The sequence below is a fragment of the Alosa sapidissima genome, chromosome 1 (genome assembly GCF_018492685.1).
Source record: "Alosa sapidissima isolate fAloSap1 chromosome 1, fAloSap1.pri, whole genome shotgun sequence".
NCBI classification, from domain to species: Eukaryota; Metazoa; Chordata; class Actinopteri; order Clupeiformes; family Clupeidae; genus Alosa; species Alosa sapidissima.
The window spans coordinates 19,023,550-19,046,592 of NC_055957.1; positions in this window are offsets into that span (position 1 = coordinate 19,023,550).

The following is a 23,043-nucleotide window of genomic DNA, read 5'->3' on the forward strand; positions in this document are numbered from 1 at the left end:
GGGCCACGGCTGCCCCAACTATATGAACATACATATTTAACACATACACACACACACACACAAACAAACATATCTATCACTCCTTAAAATCACTTCAAACACAAATCCAAACATTTACTCATGCACAAAACCTTCCCCACCTCCCAAATGCATATAGACATGCAGGATAAGCCCAGTGGACTGCAGAGGGCTCAGCCACAGTCAACGCCACGGTCAACTCAAAAGTTGGACAGGGCACAGGGCAAGGATTAATGCCCAGGGCACACTTGAAATGCAACATGGGAAGAGACATGAATAATGGAAACTCATCCCTTGAGTTCTTCTGTTTTCAGGTTTAACCCCTAAACACCCCCCCCCCCCCCTCCACCACCACCATCACACACACACACAGGCTATTTGACTGCCATAAATAACACTGTGCAGGACAGTGCATCATCCATCATGGGGTGGAAATCATTTGAGAGTGCCAGCAGACATAACGTCCTGCATATAGATTAGGATTAGAGAATCTTGGGTGTAGGGGATATTAATCCTCGGGAATGCCCCAAAGTAGCCCCATTAATCACATATTACAAATATATCTATCTTGATGGAGGGAGTGGGGTGGAGGCTGACAGAGAGGACAAAAATAACATGAGATCAAGTGATGGAATGCATGGTGGGCCTGGTGATGTATGGCCATATATGGTATGGGTGATTGACCTACATTCTATTTACTGTTGTTGTTATGGCTGCCGGCATGTGTGTTCGGTTTAAAACGTCTAAAATGCGTACTCACATACACTAAAACACCAAAGCACCTCTCTATGCTAGACTACTCAAACACAGGCTTGAGAGTGGCCACTTGTGCATCAGACACCACTGGCAGGCTACGGGCAGGCTCACCGAAACAGTGAGAGAGTCCTTGCAATCACCTTGACCTTGAAGACGCAATCTACCTGCATGCGTAAGCTTTCAATCCACCGCAGACGCCAGGCTCCAGGTGCGCGCTCAAAACGCTTGGGAAAATGGCCATTCAGGTAATTCATTTTTCCTAATCCCCCCCCCCACCCCCCCTCACCTCTCTCTCACACTCACTCCTCCTTCAGCATCACCAGCACCAGTAGGCTGCCGTCACCCTTTTCCTCTCTTCCTGTGTCTACATGCAGTACAGATTAGTCTGCTTATGTTTCTCAATTGTGGGGTGGTATTCAATCCCCAACACACACACAAACACACACACACACAAACACCAAACACACACACACACACACATACACAAACACACACACACACAGACAGACACACACATACACACACACACACACACAGACAGACACACACACACACACACACACACACACACACACAGACACACACACACACAAACAAATACACAAATTGACACACACACAAACACACACACACACACACACACAGTCTGTAGGCAGGCTGCCACACAGATTCAACTCTATTACATACAAAACCCTCATTCAAACACATACTCCACCACACACATACACATTCCAATTATGGAATAACAGTACTGATTGCAGACACACAAAGAAAACACACCAAGACACCACAAATGCCCCATTCTGTACGTTCCACATGACGGCTTGTACTGAACCAAAAGCCACAGTGAGTCAATTTAGGCTTCAGGGGCATCGTGCAGGAGCGTGAAAGCGAGCTGCTGCATGAGATAATGCATCTTCCCCTGGGGGGGCAGGTTCCTGACATCACCCTGACTGGAAATCTCTCCATCTGTTCAGCAATGGGAGAGGGAAAAAAAGCACGAGAGCAAAGGATCATGGGAACACAGACACATCTATCTGCTACTGCTATCAGACAGCATGTTATTTCATTGTGAGGAAGTTCTATCAGCAACCCATTAAGTACACTAACATTTTTTTCCAGGTGCACTTGTGCGCCCAAGTTCAAAAATTTGGGCGCACAGTCAGTTCTGTACTTAACTTACACATAATCTAACATTACACTGCAGCTAACAGTTAAACATGCCAGTGCACCAATTGCGAATATTAAGAATGACTGACAAAATTTAGGCTACAGGACACAGGATTTTAAAGATCAGTGCCTATTTTATTTTCAGTCTGTTCCATTTTCCTACATTTTGTTAATGTAAAATAATATAATACATTGCCATATTTGCATTTAGCCTATCAAGTATCCTGCCAAATGTAGGCTAATTTATTATGACCGCCGCTAGCGAAGCTAGCGAAGCGGTCATATAGGGATTGTCAAAGTTTTTTTTTTTTTTTTTCCCCCGTCATCTACTTCCTGAATTTTTGGTCAACGATACCCGGGACACCGAGCCACCGGGGCACATGAAATTTGGTGGGTATGTAGCCCCACTTGACTTTTACGGAAAAATTGCACACATATACACATGCACACACACACAGGCACTCACATACTATCGGTATTAGAACGGCCGATACATAATTACAAATTCAGTAGGATTAAAAGAAAGCCAAAATAAATATTCATCATCATCATCATGGCTGCATTTCCAGTATTGGCGATAAGTAGTCGTTTGTCCACTAGATGGCGCGTTGTTGCAGTGAGACGTAATTTTGTTGGAAGTTAAGCCTGCGCTCCCGCACTACCAGACTCACCAACAGCTTCATACACCAAGCTGTAAGGATGCTGAACTCTCTCCCTCCTCTCCCCCCTCCACCCTCAGCTACATAACATCCTGGACATTGGACCCACAATGGCCGCGTGCACTACTCCACTTGCACACTTGCACACTTGTACACTTTACAACTTGTTGTTGTCCTGAAAACACAACACATCTGCTGCTCTTACATAACTTGCACCACTATGTCACTTTCTTTCTTACTTAGGTCAAACAGAACTACCCAAGCCTTTTATTGGCCTGACTTTGCACTAGTATTTTATTGACTGTCTATGCACAATTTAAACCAAATTTTGCTGCTCTTATTTTTTTTCATTATTATATGTGCCCTCTTATTTACTTACTTTTTTGTTTACTTGAATGTTATGTTTGTCTGTGGACTTAAATTGGTAAAATATGTCTTGTCTTCACCGTGGGATAGAGAGAAACGTAATTTCGATCTCTTTGTATGTCTGGAACATGTGAAGAAATTGACAATAAAGCTGACTTTGACTTTGACTTTGACTTTGAAGTTAAAAGTGGGTTGGAAAAACAATGGACGCTTCATACAAGGACTGTAGTTTACCACAGAGAACGTCTAATAAGGATAGGATGATGTTCACATGAAATGTAATTTCCATTTCTTCTTGAAGCCTAAATAAATATGAGGATGTTTGGTTTTCGGACATGCTTGGTTTTTAGGCTACTGTAGATACGTTAATCTTATAATATCAATAAGGACCTAGGTAATGTTACCGTTAGCGTTGGTTGAGTGATGGAGGCCAATTTGATTGATTGCATTTGTAGAAAACTATAAATGCGGTTATACCAAGCAAATTGATAGCAGCACTGTAATTGTATCTTTCGACTGTCATTTGTTGCACGTGCTACAAAAATCATTCTGTGCAATGGAAGATTTACCAACATTACACCGATCTGATACAGTTTTGCCTATACATGCGTAAGACTGAGACGCCTGTTTATTTTGTTTTAAGTGCGTGCAGGGTGTGAGAGGGGAATCGATGTGCTTTGATTCCAGCTTGGTAGTTGTAGTCTGTGAAATTAAAAAGCACATGTGTGTGAAGTATCCAATGACACCTTCATTTCATTATGGCTGCTTTAGCAACACACCTTAAGCTACTGTGTCCCATTTAGAAGTGGCTACTTCATTTGCGCTTTCCTTGACTCCTGGAGCTGCGTGAATTTTATTACAACTTTTCGCCACGATATGGCAGTTTAAGTCCGCTTGATACTGTAAGGCGTAAGCCATTGGTTTCCAAAGGAGATTGTATTTGTGTTGCCAGCATAGCCTATTGTCAATTTATGTTGTAAATAGGCCTACCTTATAAGCCTACCTGTAGCTTAGGGAAGCTAACAGCTTTCTATTAGGATCTAGTTTGTTAGTTACAGTTTTGTCATAACTCCCTGATGCATTTTTTGCATTTAGAATAGCCAGAGCGTGGATATCTCAATCGGAAAATTAAACAATATCGGTGCCTATGGACTAGGCTGGGTGAACCCAGCCTGATCTGCCCGCTATTTATTTTTTGATTTCTTAAAAGATTGAGCTTGGTCTGGTGAAAGCCAGACTAGCCATGGACCTCAGTTACACAATGCAAGGGAACATGAATCAGCCTATATTTGCACAAACAATAACGGACAACAGCTCTTCAACTTTGGCCCGTTAAAATGTGTATGAACAGTCTAGCGACGCATTTCATCAAGGCCCATTTGGACATGTCAGTTATTTGCACCACTGGTTAGATGTAAAACAGCATTTCGTTTCAGACTACTGTTACTTAATTTGTGCATTAACAATAACGTTTCAGACTACTGTTACTTAATTTGTGCATTGACAATAAAGTATTACATGAACTAAAGATGACTAAAATCTTATGTAGAAGAAGAAACATTCACAAAAAATCCATCCATCCAAAAATGACCTTTGTTTTTGATAGCTGTTGAAAACGGCATGGAACTGACAGAGATGTTTTTGTTTATAAATAAATAAATAAATAACATTATGCTGATACCTTTTGCTTTTCCCAAATACAATGTAGCCTACAGGTGTAAGTGACCTTTCATCAATCCAGTTGCAATGGATGAACTGTGATGAACTGCCCTACTTGTGATTGTTTAGAGATTTTAAAGGTTTTATAACAATGCTACATCTTCTTTGGCTATTCTACAATCTATTCACCTTTTCAGCACCAGTAGGCTACTTTCTGTGCAGCCGCACACACACACTCAGGCATGCCAAACAAGCATACACAAAAGTTTCAAGAGTGGGGGATGGAGTAAAATATGGAGTGTGATTTATTTATATATGAAGTGTGATTTATTTCCGCGGAACGGATGTACAGGACTGAGCGGCGGTCATATTTTGTACCACTATGCGGTACATCTAGTTTATTTGTGAATCCATCTGTAGCTAATCCAAATAGCAGTATATACCAATCCTTCTATGCCCATGGTGACCTATCTGACTGCATACTGCCTAATACTACTAAAACAGTCCATTTTCTCTTCCACAAAACCCATAGGCTAATCAAGGAGATATATATAGCCTATCAGAAGTCATTCGCACCAGTGCGCCTAAATATTTTTTTGCACTCGCACGCCATCATTTTTACTCGCATGTGCGAGTGAAATGGGCGCACTGTAGAGCCCTGATAAGTATAAGTATACTCTTTTGAACCCGTGAGGGAAATTTGGTCTCTGCATTTATCCAAATCCGTGAATTAGTGAAACATGTACAGCACACAGTGTACACACAGTGAGGTGAAGCACACACTAATCCCGGCGCAGTGAGCTGCCTGCTTCAACAGCGGCGCTCGGGGAGCAGTGAGGGGTGAGAGGTGCCTTGCTCAGGGGCACTTCAGCCGCGCCTCCTGCGGGGTTCGAACGGGCAACCCTCCGGTTACAGGTCCGAAGTGCTAACCAGTAGACCACGGCTGCCCATAAATTAACATCACCTGACAGCTTTACACTGTCTGTGAAGGACAGGATACTGATTATGTGCATAATGTGCAAATCCTCCATGTCATTACTATCATCTAAGACTATCCCTTGACTTGGTAATACTAACTTACACAGTACTTCTGAACGTCACACATGGCAAATAGACGGAGATTGGATAATATGACAGAAGCCTTGCTAGCAGTCTAATGATTCAATATGGCCACTTATTATGAGAGTGGAGTGACACTGCTGAGCCATTAAGCCATTACCTCTCCATTTAAATGGGTAGTCTAGACTCTGTTAATGGTGTATTCATTTGTAAATGAGAGAAACCTCAAAGTAGAAGAGAGATTTTTGTGGACAGATTCATAATGGGGGTATTTTTCCCCTTATCTCGCACATCTTTTCTGAAGAGTCTCAGATTTAATCATTGACATTACACAATTATTTAATCTTCCATTACGTTCGGGTTCGATCACAAATTGTTTGGTTGGGGGGGGGCAGGGTGGCCGGGGCGGTGGGTGACTCACACGCTGTCAGGACGCTGCTTCCGCTTGGGGATGATCCCACGGCCCAGCGCTGTGCTGATGGCTGAACTTTTAATGACTACCATCATGATCAACTTTGCCCTCCTACATCATGGTTGCAGCCCCCCACACACACAAAAACTGCCCTCCTCCTCCTCCATCCATCTACCCTCCTCTCGGAATAAAACAAGATGAAGTAGCTGAGATGAGACCACTTTTAGTAGCTGAGATGAGACCACTTTTCAGGTCAGTTAGCACGAGACAGACACCGTTGTTAACTTCAATCAATTGTTATTACAATCATTAGAGATTGAATGAGATTGAAGATAAATTATGTTTTTTTGGAAAGAATTGAACTGAATCATAACACACAAGACTGGCTGAGTCTTGTAAACAATGCAGTCAATGCAAACACAGTTTCAATGGCCTCTTTAGTTACCGTCTTATATGTGCAAAGCTCCGGGCACAGAATTTGGAATATCCTGAAATGGAACTTGATGAAGAAAAGTGAGGAAGAACAACATCATCGATTGCCGATCTGCAAATTACCAACTAAATGCACTTTTACAAGAGTTGCAAAAAATAAGCTAGATATGTCAAATTCCCTCCACCTACTTTCCAAACACTCACCCATTGCTTACTCTGGGGGCATGATTTTAAATCATTTCCACCAAAATGGCCGGAATTCTCCTTTGAAAGGGTGCTTTCACACATACTCCTTTTCAAAAGAACTAAACTCAGTCCTCAAACTCATGTGGCATGACTCGGTGTTGTAGCAGAAGTCAGATGTGTACAGGGTGAACAGGACTGGAGAGAGCACAGTTCCGCCCACAGTGGCGCTCCGGTGCTGCTGATCACAGTGTCAGAGAGGCAGATCTTCAGTCTGACGAACTGTGGTCGCTCGGTCAGGTAATCTGTAATCCAGGTTACCAGGTGAGCGTCCACACCCATCTGCAAGAACTTGTCTCCCAGTCTGAGGGGTTGGATGATGTTAAAAGCACTTGAGAAATCAAAGAACATGATTCTCACAGCACTTTTCCCCTTGTCTAGATGAGAATGTGTCCTGTGTAGAAGATAAGTGATGGCATCGTCCACGCCCACTTTCTCCTGGTATGCAAACTGTAAAGGGTCTAGTGCATGGCGTACCTGGGGTCTGAGCATACCTAAGACCAGCCGCTCCATTGTTTTCATCACATGTGATGTTAGAGCGACAGGCCTGAAGTCATTAAGCTCGCTGGGGTGTGGTTTCTTGGGAACGGGGGTGAGACATGATGTCTTCCACAGTGTTGGAACTTGTCCGAGACGTAGACTCCAGTTGAAGATGTGCTTCAGTGGCTCCCCCAGTTCAGCAGCACAGGCCTTGAGCGACCTTGGACACAGTCTGTCAGGCCCGGCTGCCTTACAAGGATGAAGTTTTTTTAAAAAGATAGCTTACTTGGTCCGCTGAAATTATGGGGGGGGATGAGGGGAGTGGAGGGTGAGGAGGAGGAGGGGTGCTTCTGTGAGGGTTGTCGTGTGGCTAGAGACTGATGGCCATTGGCTGAAGCCATTGTTGTCGCACTGCTTGTGGTCACCATGTGGGGGAGAGGTGCGATAGCCTGATCAGCAGTGATGATGGAGGGGGGGAAGGGAGGGGAGGGGGGCAGCATCTGAGGTCTGTGTGTCTGATGGCTGTTGACTGAGGTCGTTGTCACCTCTTTGTTCGTGGTAGCCATGTGGGGGAGGGGTGCAATATCCAGTGATGGTGGGGGTGAGTGTTGCACTGGTAATGAGGTGGGGTGGGGGATGGGCAATCGAACCTGTTGTAAAAGTGGTTCAGCTGGTTCGCCCTGTCCAGGTCTCCCTCCACAAAGCTGCTGCTCTTCTTGAGGCCAGTGATAGATTTCATACAGTCCCACACCTCCTTCATGTTGTTATCTTGCAGCTTCTGTTCCATCTTCCTTCTGTAGTCCTCCTTAGCCTCTTTCAGCTTAATCTTGAGTTCCCCCTCTACTCGCCTCAGCTCTGCTATGTCCACCTCCTTAAACGCCATCTTTTTCCTATTGAGAAGGGTCTTGACATTACTGGTTATCCAAGGCTTGTTATTTGGATAGCAGCGTACAGTCCTTGTGGGAACAACAATGTCCATACAGAAGTTCAGATAGTCAGTAGTGCAATGTGTGACCTCCTCTAAGTCCTCTCCATTCAGTAGCACACTCCAGTCAGTGGACTCAAAGCAGTCTCTCAAAGCCTCATCCGCTTCCGGTGTCCACTTCCTGAAGGTGCGTGTGGCAACTGGTAGCCTCTGAACTTTTGGCTTGTACATTGGCTGCAAATGAATGAGGTTATGGCCCCACAAGTTTGTTGCCGCTGGAGCATTGTAATAGATCCATATCCATAGGATAGAATGAAAACACTCCTCAAAGTGCGTAATCCAAAAAAGTTGCGAAGTAAAAAAAGTAAAAAGTAAACAAAAGACGTTAAGAAAAAACACAAAGACACGGAGCTACCTCGACAGGCTGCCTCTTTCGACGCCGGAAACCTTCATAAAATAACATTTAACCTATATAACCTTTCGAAACACTTACAAAGTTTACAATACTTTGATTTGTCTGTAGACAACCTCAACACACTACCACAGAAGTGTAATTCTATTTTGAACATTGTCAAATAGTTTGTTTTTCACATGAGTGTATGCCCGGTTCGCTTTCACTGTAAGACAATTTGGTGTTTAAACAACAGTTTAAACCTGTTATAGCTTCTGAAAATAGACCCTCTGTTGTTTTTGCTCTGAAACATTCCTTTACCTGCACTGCAGTCTCTCTCGCATCTCCAAAAACGTTGCAGTGCAGAGAGCATGGCAGAGAAATAAGCAGTTAATGAAGAATGGTGAGCGATGTCACGTTAAGTTCGGTGATTTCTACGTTGTCAGTGACCAATAGCTTGGATGAAAAGATAATCAAACATTTATGTTAAACACTTTTGTTAATAACACACTTTTTTGGCTGTATGTTAACAAATGCCTTAGGCCTAATGACAATTATTTTTATAATCATCTATTATTAAGAGGGGTCTGAGTTCATTTGCAGTATTCACATATGCACAAATAATGCAAATAAACTCATTGATTTTAGTTTTGAGGCCTGAAATGAACCAAGTGTGATAGCATCATAAGCTGCAGTTTAAATTTCCTCAGCCTGAGGCTGTGATTGCTTTTCACCTTATTCTAACTTCCATGTTATTTCAGACATGCTTGATTAGGCTGAAAAAAGTTAAATCCAAAATTATGTAGTTTGATCACATTCATACAAGCAGATTCCTGTTGCAGTGTGACTTGCCTGCAATCTGACCTGTGATGGTGCGTAGAATCAGTAACAGTCTTAAAAGCCTTACAGAATCCTCTACTAGGATTTCTAGTCTGAAATTGCTGTAAGCAGTTGGATGAGTTCAGGGGATAAATAAACACAATCTTAGAGCCAGTGAAAACATTTCATGTTGTTGGTGTATGGCTGAAATGACGAGTCACTCTGTTCCCCTTTGATAATGAAAAAGAAAAGTTGAAGACATGGCATTCATGCTTCCATCTTTTTTCACGCTAATCTGTGTAATTTCTGAAGTGTCATTCCTGTGGGAAGAAATTCCCCACATTTCACCATTGAAATAGCTTGTTTAAAAAGGGACATACCCAATTGAACTGGCAGACTAAGAAAAAGCTTATCCATTGAAGGCCTCATTTAAATTCCGTAAATATCAATTCTCAGAGGAGTGTGAAAAAAGGCATGCCTTAGAGCTAGCAAAGAAAATGACTACACCAGCTGCACAAATGGATTCAGTCTGTACACATTTTCCTTCCAGACAATCCAGATTCAGTCTTACGTTTGTTTCTCCTGGCTCATATTTCACAGAAACATCACCCTGCTTTCCACTCTCCTGACCCACCAGTCTGGTACCCTGGAAATTCCAGAGTTCTCATGAAAGGACAGTTGAACTGTCTCTGCGAGACACTCTGGCAATGAGTAACGATGCACGTTACTTTTACCCCTTGCATCGCGAGGAACCAATCGCATCGGTGTATCTGATATAGGCAGGCCATGAGGCGAGCTAAACAGATGATGACAGTGCTGCAACGAATCAGTCAGTAAACATTGGTTGTAGTGTGATCCAATTGCATGCAGTGAGATGTTCCAATGCATGCTTGGTGCCACCCCTTGAGTTGGGCCATTTTTATTATTTGTGGCCAGACCCTTAATCTTTCTAGATTATCAGGGTCTGGATTTTCCAGGATACCAGTCTGGACCAAATGGAGATAATGAACTGGAGGTTGTTTCCCTGGTTACTACAGAGGTTATAGCCTTGGCAGATTCTGCACAAGCATTCTGCACAACTTCTCTTGTCAGAATAAGAAGCCAAGTCTGAACTTACCCTAATAATGCAGTTTCTGCTTAAGGCATTTAAAGGTGCTCTAAGTGATGTTGGGCAATGTCACTTCTGTTGACATTCAAACAAAACAGAGAGCTAGCTCCTTACTCCCCCCCCCCCCCCCTCCCATGCAACTGAAACTCTCTTAAACGCACATCTCGTTGGTTATTGATTGGAACATTGTTTGTTATGTTTTGTGGTGCAGGTTGTTAAACTGCTATGGAAATATTAGATAGATAGAGATAGATAGATAGATACTTTATTGATCCCCAGGGGAAATTCAAGGTCTCAGCAGCATACATACAAGACAAACACATTCTTTAACAGCAGAAGAGTAATTAAAGTATATAATATAAAAACACAACTAAGCAGTAAGGACAGTAGAAGATAAAGAATATGCTAAATATACTAAAATACAAATTATACTAACACTTAATACAATATATAAAAATATACTAAAATACAAATAACAAAATTACAAATTATACTAACACTTAATCTAAATCAATTCTAAAAACAGTATCCACATAGTGGTGATTAATAAATCAGAGGCGCTTGCAATGACTGAGGCAGGGACTGAGCCTGTGATTCTCTGTGCATAGTAAGGTATGGTAAGGTGCTCTAAGGTGCTCTGTGTGAATGAGTGTCATGGTGGTAGTGCAATGGTGATAGTGGTCATGGTGATAGTGCAAATGAGTAAGTCAACAGTGCAACAATGCAGAAATAAAGTAAAGGAAAGTCTATATATCTATATATTTAACTATTTAAGAAAATGTATAAGTGTGGCCACAGTTCGGCTGTGGCATGGAGGGGGGGGGTTATGCATATGTGCTAATGTGCTAATATAGCACGCAAACAGTGAGGCATAAAGACAGTGGTACAAGTGGCTAATGGACAGACAGTACCAAACATGGAGGGGATGAAGAGGCAGACAGACTATGCAGAGAAGTCTATCTCTCCTCTTCCCTTAAGTGAGGCATTGAACAGTTCAATGGCCCTGGGGACAAATGACTTTCTCAGTCTGTCAGTTGTGCAAGGCAGTGAGCGAAGTCTCCAGCTGATCAGGCTCTTCTGTTTAACAATAGTGCTGTGGAGTGGGTGACACTCATTGTCCAAGATGTTGATCAGTTTGTTCAGGGTCCTTTTGTCAGATAGTGAAGTGATACACTCCAGTTCAGCTCCCACTACAGAGCCAGCTTTCCTTACCAGCCTGTCAATTCGCCCCACATCCTTCTTCCTTGTGCTTCCACCCCAGCATACTACTGCATAGAAGAGGACGCTGGCAACAACAGACTGGTAGAACATCCTGAGGAGCTTACTGCACACATTGAAGGACCGCAGCCTCCTCATTAACTATTAATGAACTATAATTATTACTTCATTAACAAATGATTATTGCATCATTTATCAAGTATTAAAACAATTTATACATATTTTAGATATAGGTTTATTCACTATGAACAAACTACAACATACAACATACTTTACAAATGATGAACAAACAATTTACTAAATAGAGGGAGAGCAGATAGCTAACAAACGTTCAGAAAAAGTCCTGTTGGCAAATTTGAGGAAAAGTTCACACAATTTGAGGGTGCTGAATTCAAATATTTTGTTTACCAAGCTCAATTTTGAGTTTTAAGCTTGCTAATTAGCATAATTAGCATAATTCACATACTTTTTGGTTTTGCCATCAGATATCATAGGAATTGCAAAAAACAATGCATTAATATACTCTTTATGTATCAGATATGTTGTAGGATAGGACAGGAATTACCCCAATGACCCTCAAGTAGCAAATGAAAATAAGTTAAAATTAAAATATAAATTGAAATAATAGCTAAAATTCAGTACGACGCTTAGAAACAAAATAGATTCCTTGATAATAAATTGATAGAATAGTAGGTGACTGCTCATTTTTCTGTAGAAAGTCCTTAGTCACTAACTATTATGAACAGTCTTTAGGGCAAGGACAGTCAGTCTTTATAGAGGATTTACACTGTATTTTTTTGCCTATGCTTGCCTAGTTAAAACTTCTCACTGGTGCTCTTTCCTATCATTCAAATTCCAGCCATGCAAAAATGGAAGAGTGTGCATGTTTGAGGAGTGCTGAAGAGTGCTATGGAGATTGCATTATTTGCAAAAAAATTAGACAAGATATCCAACAAAAAGACACATTCTCCAGTGCATCATTACTGCATATGATGCTGAAAGGGAAGTGTACCTAGGACAAATCATCAGCTATGAACTGATTAATGTCCCTGTACTGTAGCTATTGCAGATAGCAATGGTTATTTGTGAAGTGGAAATAAGTCTATCCTCACTCCAGTGCTGTCTAGCAATGTGGAATGTCCAGTAGTGATCACTGCAAAAACGGCTCATTCAACACTGGTAATAGATGCTCAAGATCTAGTTATGTCTTTAGGATACCCATCTGACTGCAGCACATTTAAGAAGTATGCAGGAAAGTTTGTAAGACACTTTTGTATCGTTATTTGGCATTTGTTATGTGGTAGCAAATGATGTTAACTATCAAAGAAATAGACCTAATGTAGAAATACACACAAATATTGCAACAGATAATGGTGTAGGCCTGAGTGGTTGAACCATACTTTTTTAAATTACACTGGGAGCAAAGAAGACTATCTTCACTTTTTTCCCCTTTGCAACTGTCAAAGAAATCCCATAAACACGGGAAGGACTAGGGTAGCCTACATCAGATGGCCTTAAAGGTACACTATGCAGTATTGGCAATTTCCTTACTGTTTTCTCGGTTTTTGCTTCTTTTTCGCTGGCTCTGTCATGACGAATGTCTGAGAAACTCCATCACTACCTTTTTCCAGCCGGTGCCTGGCATGTATGTGTATTTGAATGCAGTAAAGCAATTTGTTACACTCGTTATATTTCCTGACACTGAGGCCGTCGGCCCGCCGGCCCACAGTTGTAAGGGTGGTTTTTCCCCTCACAGGCGCAAGGGGGAAGCGAGACGGCCACCATTCAACCCGAAAAAAGTCATATAACCATTCCAATGACTCTGAAGCTGTTAAATGAAGGTACTGTAAATTAAGCTAAAAAATTGCATATTAAGCTAAAAAACCTGCATAGTGTGCCTTTAAGATTAGGCTCTTCTGCATAGCATTTAAGTGATTTGCATTCAGTAATTTGAACACTGACCTTGATCTAGCCTACTTTGGCTATTTAATGGTAATTTATTGCCAAAACACCACACAATATAAATTAGCTATAACAAACAATAAAGGACTTAATCACACACAAAATACTATTTTACTGACTACAAAAATAATAATTAAGTAAGAAGTTTAGAAGTTTAAAACTCAGAATTGACCAAAAGTGCACCAAATTCAACACAAATGACTGAATACACTTGGAGGAGGCCTGCATCTTTTCTTTTCCAGATATTTTAGGATTTGGATATCGTTTCGGTATCGAGTATCAAGTTGCTTATGTCAGGTATTGTATCGAAGTCATAATTTTGGTATCGTGACAATACTATGCCAGAGCCACTCTGTTTTCTAGATGTCAAGCTCTAGTATGGAGGCAAGGACACAAACAGTACCAAATTCAGTGTTACTAGAAGTAAAATGTTTTTTACTTATCGGTTGTTGCTAACGGTAGATGCAGTTCTGCATTAGGCTTATTCCTGCTATCTAAGTTCATAAGTACTGTAGGATATATTCTGAGTTGAAGGTTATCTGTGCAACTTGTTATTGTGATGAAATGCATTAAACACCACATGAGGGACTCACTATGTTAGCAATAAAAATATGGTTGTGTTTTGATTAGAATTTCCAAATTTATTTGGAATAATAATAACACCGGCTGCTCTCCCTCTAAAATGTTTAAACATGTTTAATAAATGATTAATTGTGTGTAGTTGTTATAAAGTGTTACCAACACTTTAGCTGGAAAGGTTAAGCACGTCTTGAAAATTATGGAACAATACATCATATTGAATGAAAGAAAGTACAATTATTCTGACTCCATAAAATGTATAAGTATACCTCCAATATTACCAAGCAGTTTATTGCCCAGTGGTAGTAATGGTATGGCACATGAGGAGAGATAAATGAATAGTGGATGAATGAACAATTTATTAAAAAGTAAAGTTTAAACCATAAGCTATGTATCCAATATCAATTAAACTGAATGCAAGGTAAAACAAAACGGGCAAGTATACCATAACAAATTAGATGCCAGTTGAACAAAGTAAACTAAGATAACCAAATAAAACAGGTAAGCCACAATACAACCAAATAGCCGAAAAACAAGGTAGACAAAGTAAGGGAAAGAATTGGTCTCTGAGCCAAAGTGAGCGGGCGGGGCCTGATAAGAATTGGACCAGCTCAGTGTCAGTATAGAAAATGAACCAATGGGCGGCTGACCGTCCTTGGCTTGGGAGACCGCTGGCCTTTTTATATTTTATTCATATGCTCCATCAAGTGCATCAACCTACCGGGAAAATGCCCATGCAAGATAGCCATGCAACCTACCGGGAAAATGCCCATGCAAGATAGCCATGCAATCTACCGGGAAAATGCCCATGCAAGATAGCCATGCAACCTACCGGGAAAATGCCCATGCAAGATAGCCATGCAACCTACCGGGAAAATGCCCATGCAAGATAGCCAGTCAAGCCCCGGAGAGAGCACACATACATATCACATACAAAATTACATTCCATTAAAACACCCATCCACTTCCTTAAGAATTGAGGCAGGCTTAATCAATAAATGTTGCTGATGCTAAGTTCCTTATTTCCTTTTCAATATGCTATCATAACTACCACTATCTATTTACTTTAGCATATAATAGATACTATCTATGTACTATATGAAATAAGCTATATAGCTGACCTTAAGTTTTGTCTGCATGACCAAACTTGCTAGTTTTGTGTGAAATTATCAGGAACTTTTTTTTTACTTTTAACAATAAGAAAATGATGAAAGAAAAGTTTCCTGTTTGGAAATAAACTTAAGTGCTTGATCACATTAAATGTAGAGCTGCAAGATTAGCCTTTAGCTGTAACACTGTATCTACCTGACAGTGTCTCTCATATTATGCTCTATTTTTTTCTAAATCAGATAAAAAAAAAAAAAAAAGCATTCTAACTTGGAGATTAAAGTGCTGAAATGCATCAAGTCTGTCTGAATTAACATATAAGCCTCACTGGACAGCTCAACTGCTCATCCATTTGAATCTATTTGAGCAAACTCAGTTGTAACAACTAAGCCAAGGGATCCATGATGATTATGCAAAACTGATGTATTCTGTGCTACCATGTGATTCACATTTCATTGTTTTTCCAGTATCTGATTGAGCAGACATTTAGCTACTTTACAAGGTTGTGAGCAAGTCAACACTTGATTTTGCATTTGTCCATGTGGAACCTCAGACATTTGTTGGCTTTTTCTTTATGAAAGTGGTTTATGGATAAGAGAGGTCTGGTCGGCTTTGCCTTGACCTTGAGGATAGCCAATCATCTCTGCCCTGTACTGATAGAACCCAAATGTGTGCCTCGCCTCGGCATATTATAGATGCATGCAGCACAAAGATAACCGCTCTCAGCCGTCTGTCGGAGAAATGTCCTTCACCTTTTCCTGGATATGCGTCTCCGCCTCATGTCTTGCCATTTACCTGACAGTGATATTTTGTTTCCCCCTACCATTTCTCTGATGTATGAGAATAATCCTAGATTTATTGGATCAAAGCCATTGTCTGTGCTGCCTCCTCTGTGACAGTATGTCTCCCGACTGTTGTGATTATCATGTGCCCACTCTTCCTTTTATTAATTCAGGCTTTCTTGCTTTCTTTTTTTTTCCGCTCAGGCTATTTTTAGCCTCTGGTTTGAGGGGTGTGCTGTGGTGCATCACGCGGCGGCTGGCATAATGTAATTTTCAGCCTGATCCAAATCAATACATGAATTAATAATTTCTTGTAGCGCACAAAATACTTTTCTTCTTGCAAAAAATCCTTCTTCTTTCCACAGCGTGTTGGACCTGCTCCCTCACTTATCCGGACCCAGGTTCTGTGTGGCATTCCCAAACAGCTGTGTGGCATTCCCAAACAGCTGTGTGGCACCACCAGCCACACTAGATTGTACAAGCATACCAGCAACAGGTCTTAATTGGGCTTTCCTTGCCGATGAAAATACCATGAGTCAGAGGATTAAACACATCAGGTAAGTTGTATTCGTCCATAGACTGTACATTAGATACTGTTAAGTGACATAGCAGGCAGCAAGATGCAACCGTTAACTAGCATAACAGCTAGCATGCTAATCTTATCGTTTCATTACGTTGGTGACGTACATCGTTTGAGACGAGAGATGTAGTCCACTGAGCGGATTCGCACAAAACCAACATAACTTTTGAAGTCTATCGAACAACAGTACTTTCTTGATGTGAAGAATTATCTTTTAAATTCACACACATCATATGTAAAATTCGTGGCACAATTCAAACTGGACCAAAAAATAATTGTTATCTCTCCATTAACTCCCGTTCATATTTTTTTGAAAGATAGGTCCCTTGTAGCGGAAGTAAAACGGAAGTCACTGGGACACTCTATAAAGGGACATCCTTTTTAGCCAAGTCGAATCAGTTGTGTACCGCCTCCTCCCACCTCCTCCCAATCCCTAACATTTCAGTAGGAACCCAGGAGACCATGAAAAGAGCAGCAAATACACTACACACACTATTAATTGAGCGGCCCTGCATGCTGAAATAACAGTCCGGTGCTAGACACCTACCACAGCTCTGTAAACACACACACACACACACACACATACACACACACACACACACACACATATACAGACAACACACACACACACACACACATACAGACAACACACACACGCACACACGCACACACACACACACACACACACACACACACATACAGACAACACACGCCCGCACACACACACACACACACACACACACACACACACACACTTCAGCTATTTAATTAAGCCCTCCAATAATTTTGATTTGTGAGCACCATAATATGAGCGCATCCGCTCACCAAACCCCTTCACTCATGCCAGTGAGTCACCATGTTGCTCAATTTCAGATCCAAGGTCCGTTAGCGGAACAAAAGCTGTGATTTACACACCAACGAGTATGAGTCACGCGAGAGAGAGGATCTGAACACTAATCAGATTGTGTGTGTGTGTATGTGTGTGTGTGTGTGTGTGTGTGTGTGTGCTGGATGATGAGATATGCACCTCTATGGGTTAGTAAATGTATCCATGTGGGTAGGTGAAATATGTGTGTGTGCCTGTTTTGTTCTTTGTGTGTATGTGTCTGTGTGGACACAAATGTGGGCGTCTCCGATAAGGTCCTTCAGATGTCTCCACTTGCGTGTCTCTCCGGCTGATAAGATATAATTATTAGCATTATTAAACCAGATTAGCCAACTCATATTATGTGGCTTTATCCGATTGCCTCATGAATGTCTTGCCCATTCCAATTGGAGAGATACAGGAAGGAAGCCTCAGTGAAAGCTCGGGAAACCTGTGGCTGGTGGTGGTGTGTGTGTGTGTGTGTGTGAGAGAGAGAGAGAGAGAGAGAGAGAGAGTGTGGTTTAGATGGGTGTGTCAGATGGGTGTGAAAGAGGATTAAGGAAGGACTGTGCTTGAAAGAGCACAACAGTGGACAGAGCCAGGCCCTCCCAGCAGTACTAGTGGAGTGGCTCAACGCTCCTCAGCCACTCCAGAGGGGAGAGAGTGAACAGGCCCTCTTCCATGATCTGGCACACTGTCCACTGACATGTATAGCGCAGAAATGTGAGGGCAAAAAGCCCCAGAAATAGGATGTTATTATACCAGGTTAACTGGCAACTCATCTCGTTTGGTTCAGATGAAGTGTGTTTGCCACTGGTTGGAGTAAGTACTGTAAGTAGTAAATAGTCACCATAAGACTAAAGACCAAAATTAAATATGCACCATCATCTCTCAAGCCACCTCACAGGTCATGTAACATTAATCAAGAAAACAATGGAGAAAAGTGGATATCAAAGTTATACAGTATGTTTGATATCCAGAGCCCTGCCCAGACCTTCAGTGTTAATGGTGCAGTACTGGAGTTTATCAGCTCCCACAAATCTCTGGTTGGACCCATCTCTTGCATTCAGTACCCACAGAGATAGCCTCCTGGCTAAAAAAGCTGGCAAAGCTGACCTCGGTTCACTGCATAAGAACAAGGCTTCCTTTTATGCACTCTGCCAAATATACCCTCGTGAAAATGACCATCCTTCCCCTGCTCGACTGAGGCAAAACAATCTGTAATGTCATCTGCGAGCACCCGCTACACATTCGACACACTTCGCCACTGAGCAATCCGTTTGGCCATAGGTGCGCCCTTCACTGCTGTGTGATCTAAATGGTGGATTGGTCTTCCATTCTTCATACCAGGCACCATAAAGGTACCTTTATATGGCTCTGATCTACGGTACAGTATGTGTCAGTCAAGTGACTGAGAAGTCTAAATCACACTGAATATGTGGCCATTCATTTGTCTTATACCCTTCACCTTTGCCTGAACTTCATCAAAGCTTTATGTCCTGCAACTTATCTGTAGTTCTCTTCCTAGCTGAGCCATTTGGAAGAAACATGATTCATGAAAATACATTTTGAAGTACACACATGAATGGAGCGATGACATACATTTAGACGTAGAGGACATATAGACACACAGCACATGTACAGATGCAGGGTGCATGAACTTACATTTTATTTCAGCACACTATTTAAGTAACAAAAAGTGATATCTGAAGTGACTTTGAGCATAGGGAATGTATTGTGTGCATGCATCTGTTTTTGGAGTAATACCTAGAATGTAGACGTTATTGCCAGCAATTGACTACAGGAGAACAGCCAGTGATTCCCAGCACATCACATCACATCAAAGAGATGTGTGTGTACATTTGGACACACACACGCATGCACGCACGCATACACACACATTCACATACACACACAGATGCACACACACACACACACACACTCATGAAATGCACATGGCCGATATTAGTTAATTTGGGGTCCATTAAAGTTGAGGACAGCACATCTAACTCTAAGTTTGGTAATGTACCACAGAGCAGTACAAAATATGACCGCCGCCAGGTCCTGCACATTCTCTCTGCAAAAATAAATCATGCTTGTCAATTTGTCTCCATCTCCTGCTCCATCCCCTACTCTTGCAACCTTTGTGTATGTAAATGAGTGCGTGCATGTGTGTGTGTTTGCTTTTGTGTAAAGGTGTGCGGCTCTGTGTGTGTGTGTGTGTGTGTGTGTGTGTTCGCTTGTGAGTGTGTGTGTGTGTGTGGGGGGGGGGGGGGTAGGTAGGTAATGGGGTGTGTGTGTGTGTGTGTTTGTTTATGTGCCTGCGTGTGTGTGTGTGTGTGTGTGTGTGCGTTGTGTGTCTGTGTGCATGCCTGTGTGTGTGCATGCCTGTGTGTGACGTGTGTGTGTGTTTATGTGTGTGTGTGTGTGTGTGTGTGTGTGTGTGTGTGTGTGTGAGTGTGTGTGTTTGTGTGTGTCAGTGTGTTTATTTGTGTGTGTGCGTGTGAGTGCATGTATGTGAGTGTGTGTGTGTGTGTGGTGTGTACATTTCAACTTCATCTGACACCCTTTCGCTCAACACCAGGATCTGCAGGCCGACATGATCAAAATGAAAATCAATGCCCACCAAGTTTCTTGCAGCCTTGCACTCGGCTCCAATGTAAATACATCCACTCCTTGCACAGAGCTATACAGTATAGTGCATATCATTGTTAGATACATTCAGTAATGCACTACCTTATAGCTCGACTGAAGACATATTCTCTGAAGGGAGCCATCATCCGCGTGGAGAGACATGATCATAAAGCTTTTATATGTACTGTACACTCATACAGCCACACATAAGCACATACAAATATTCCCTCTGACATGTATGCAGTGCTCTCGCAATAGGAAGACCACTTATTAACGTACCAGACCAGACAGACGTTTAAGACTGGTATCAAGTGTGAGTCTTTAAGTCTTTAAGGGGTAAGGTTCATGCAGACAGCTTTCAGAAGGAGAGGCTTTGCGGTTAACAGATTTGATTTCATGCACTTGACTGAGGTGGAAAACGGTAATTAGCCCTAATCACTGCTTTTGTGTGCCCACGTTGCTTAATTCCAGACTTGAGTCGTTTTGCTTCTTTCTTTTGTTTTCAGCAATTAAAGCTGATAACTACTCCTCAAAAAATAAGCCCTGCCAGTTAGGAAAGAATTATAATGAATGTTTAGAGGTCGACTTGATCCCAATTTTCTACACAGCCAATTAATGTTTTGTGAATATTTGCATGTTTCCTTGGGACTTCTTCCATACTGTAAATATTTCTATGTGTGTGTGTGTGTGTGTGTGTGTGTGTGTGTGTGTGTGTGTTTGTGTGCGTGCATGCATGTGTTTTCAACACAATGTCCCTGTCTTTAATTGCACAAAAGTAGTTGTGTGGATCTCTCATAGTAAATACAAGGTTTGCTGTGCAGTTCCGCCAGTGTGAGAAGGTGTGGGCTGCCACTGGCAGCATCAGAGAGTGCTCATTGCACCAGACTGGGAGAAGGCATGAGGCCAAGCTGTCTACGCCTTTAACCAGCCACTGCATTATTTAAGCAGAAGTGCAGTCATATTTCATTTAGCATTTGTGAGAGCTATTTTTAGGCTGTGTGTGAGAGAAAGAGAGAGAGAGAGAGAGAGAGAGAGAGAGAGAGAGAGAGATACAGAGAGAAAAACACATTTGCATGAAAGGTTAATTGGGTCACATCGAATGGTGAGCTGGCTCATCAGGTCATGGTAGTAGGACCATGTGTGAGTTCACATGTGAGGCCGTGTGTGTTTGTATGTGTACTGTATGTGCGCATGCCTCGGCTGCCTGAGCATGAATGCACTTCGTACGTGCAAATCCCTCCTCTGAATCTGGCCACGTGTGACGCATTGATACATCCGCAGTCAAGAGAACAATCCTGTGATGCGTAGAATGGAGAGCAACTAAAGCTTCCCGCAAAAGTGTTCCCATTGTCTCATTAGCTCAGAGCTATGACTCAAGTCTGACCTAGGCCGCTTTTGATGACTGACCTTTCAAGATTAATTAGGATTACAATAATAAATAAATAAGTTAGTTACAGAACTGTGGGAAATATTTCCCTAATGAGCATGGCAATTGTACTCAGTGGATGAGTGGGGATGAGGAGAATAAAAGAGAGAGATGAGAGAGAGGATGGTGAAATGCAGAGGGAGGACTTGCCTGTGTCCTGTGTCCTGTGTCCTGAACTTCTAAAATAGAATAAAAATGCAAAATGGCAAAAAGAAGACAGGACAAATAAATATAAAAGACTTGAGAGAGATGGTTATGTGAAACATGTTTATTGGGTAAAGCTTGAGACTGCAACACTGCAATGGACTCAGTGTAGTAAGGTGGTATTTGATGAATGCATGGATAAAGCAAGAAGTCCATTCAAAGGGAAATATGTCTACAGTATATATAGCAAAGTATATCTACAAAATGCAACCAGATATGGACGAAGCAGTGTGATTGGATGGCTGCAAAGCCTTGAAAAAACTCACTTGTGGTAGAACAACCTAGAAAACTGCATCTCTAGTAGAGGAATAACCATCAGGATGATGATTTGTCACGGTTGACTACTCTTCCTGAAAGAGGCTATTTTTGTTCAAATTTCAGAGATAGACATTTCTTAGTGTCTATGATCTCTAAACCCTTAAATATTGTTAATGATTCCTGTGATTGTGTTCCATATCTCTTCTGTTTTATTCGTAATTTATTTTATCCATTGGAGGTGTAGGTGTACTGTTTTGTTACCATTATGCTCAAAGTCTTTATAGTTACTGAAGCCCCTTGATTTCATTCATCTGTCCCTGCACAACCTGGCAGTGCCCCCCACACACATACACACATCTGCATTCACAGGATACCTGTGGAGTTTCTTGACTAATAACGGATGGAAAATGGTAGCTGTAATTGTGGCACAATATAGCTCAATAATAAGCGTAGGATGGCCAACTAGCCCTCAAAATGATGTATATCGAAATGAAACAGTAGTGGCAACTCATTTCCACCTTGGATGAAAAGACCAATTGCAATGTTGTTTAAAAGCCAAGTGGATCCTGACCAAAGGGTGGCACTTGGGGGGGGGGGGGGGTAGTGGGATTTTAAAATAATATTTCCCAGAGCCCCTTTGAGGGTTCTGCACTATGAAGTGCCATATTCCGGTGGTTTTAACTCCGATCAGTCCAGGCCCTGAGTGTGTGTGGGGAATTGGTTGTGACAGCAGCTCTCTTTGCATCTAATTGTGGTACCAATTAGCTGACCTCTGAAGCTGGTAAATGAAAACAAGTGGAAAGAAAAAAATGAGATGGAATTTGAGTTGAAAAACTACAAAAGACAGATTCATTTTCTCCCTGTCTGTTCTTGTGTGTGTGTGTGTGTGTATTCGTGCGTGTGTGTGTCTCAAACATGGCAGGTTGACGTA